Source organism: Metopolophium dirhodum, chromosome 1 (genome assembly GCF_019925205.1).
Source record: "Metopolophium dirhodum isolate CAU chromosome 1, ASM1992520v1, whole genome shotgun sequence".
Taxonomy (NCBI): domain Eukaryota; kingdom Metazoa; phylum Arthropoda; class Insecta; order Hemiptera; family Aphididae; genus Metopolophium; species Metopolophium dirhodum.
In genome coordinates this window covers 71,599,368-71,600,922 of record NC_083560.1, presented here as the reverse complement: position 1 = coordinate 71,600,922, position 1,555 = coordinate 71,599,368, and the positions used below count along the sequence as shown (strand labels likewise).

Genomic DNA, 1,555 nt, shown 5'->3' with positions numbered 1-1,555 from the left:
TATGTATATTGGACATGCATATTTGTATAACTGTTAACATATTGACCTTAATTTTTAAAAAAATGTACTTAAAATTGCACTGTATTAAAATCATCAAAATAGTTTACAAATAAATTTAACGAAAACAAAAAATGATATGATACAGTGACTTGGGCCACTTGTTCTACTTCGCTCACGTTAGCACAGCATAGTGGTATCGGTATGCTGTGATAAAAATTCTGAAAAAAAAATTTAATAAATCATTGCATTTGGAAAACGATTCCATGCTGAGTCGGAGGTTGATTAATACCACGACAGCTGACATTTGTACAAAACGTTTCATCGGTTATAATATTATTATGTTCTATTTCCTTCCAACAAAAGAGATTATTGAAAAAAATGGTAAAATATGGACCTCTTAAAAATAACACCTAAACTGGTTTCCAACTTATTTTAACAATGATTGTTCATCAATCTATATTCTATTTGACAAACACAATTCAGATTTTCATTTATTTGATCCTAATGCGATACCCTATTCAACTATCAAATGCTCACAACGGTAAACCCCTTAATATTTAATCACTAGCCACTAATTTTAGAACTTTTGTTTGTGCTCGTACTATAAGCAAACATTTACCAAAAGGCTCATTATCATCATCTTAAAGTCGATATGTTAAATAATTATCTCACTCTTTGGTTTATAAAACGTATAGCTATTTGACTTTTATATTATTATTCGTACTTTGTTTTTATTTAAAACAACCAATTTTTTTATGTGTTCATCATAATATAAAATTAAACCTTTGTAATCTGTTTATTATATTATAACATGTTGTGTTGATAACTTCGTTAAAATTGATTAAAATGTTGGAAATAGAAGTTTGACAAAAATATCAACCTATACAATTCATTAAAATAGGATTATTAATCGAACACTATATTCATTGTTTTAATATGAGACGGTTTGAATTGATTTAAATGGTTAATCATTTTTTAGGGTTCCGTACGGTAAAACGGGACCCTATTACTCCGCTGTCCGTCTGTCACCAGGCTGTATCTCATGAACCGTAAAAGTTAGACAGTTAAAATTTTCACAGATGATGTATTTCTGTTACCGCTATAAGATCAAATATTTAAAATTCGTCAAAATATATATTATAAGCAGTGTTTCCAACATGTATTATACCTATATACTTACGTCGTGTTCGTGGTACCTTTCGCAACCATTACGCAACCATCACCCATTTTGGCGTAGCGACTCAAAATCTTCACCAATAGTTTGCAAGTTAATTGCGAGAATTTGCGAGTTAGCCGTTTTTTAGCTGCAAACAAAATAAGAATGGGTGGGCCAAATTCACGTAGCCCACCCATGTCGCTCAAAAATTTCGAAATGTATACCAAAAGATGCGTCAAAATTTGCGAGAATTTGTGAGTTGACCCTTTACCCACAGATCCTAATTTTCGACCGTGAAGTTGGCCCACCTATGTTGTCCTGTAACTTCGACATTGATATCAAACGATAGTGTGTTATTTTCGAGAATTTGCGAGTACACGTTCAGAATTGCGAGTAAGC

General features: G+C 31.6%; 1 long non-coding RNA gene across 1 annotated transcript; it reads right to left on the bottom strand.

Moving 5' to 3' along the window:
- Positions 1 to 777: 777 nt before the first annotated feature.
- Positions 778 to 1,256, bottom strand: LOC132937546 (uncharacterized). The gene is made up of 2 exons (XR_009663690.1): positions 1,181 to 1,256; positions 778 to 1,099 (listed from the first exon to the last, which is right to left on the bottom strand). It is a non-coding gene; the product is annotated as an uncharacterized LOC132937546 (long non-coding RNA).
- Positions 1,257 to 1,555: the final 299 nt, after the last annotated feature.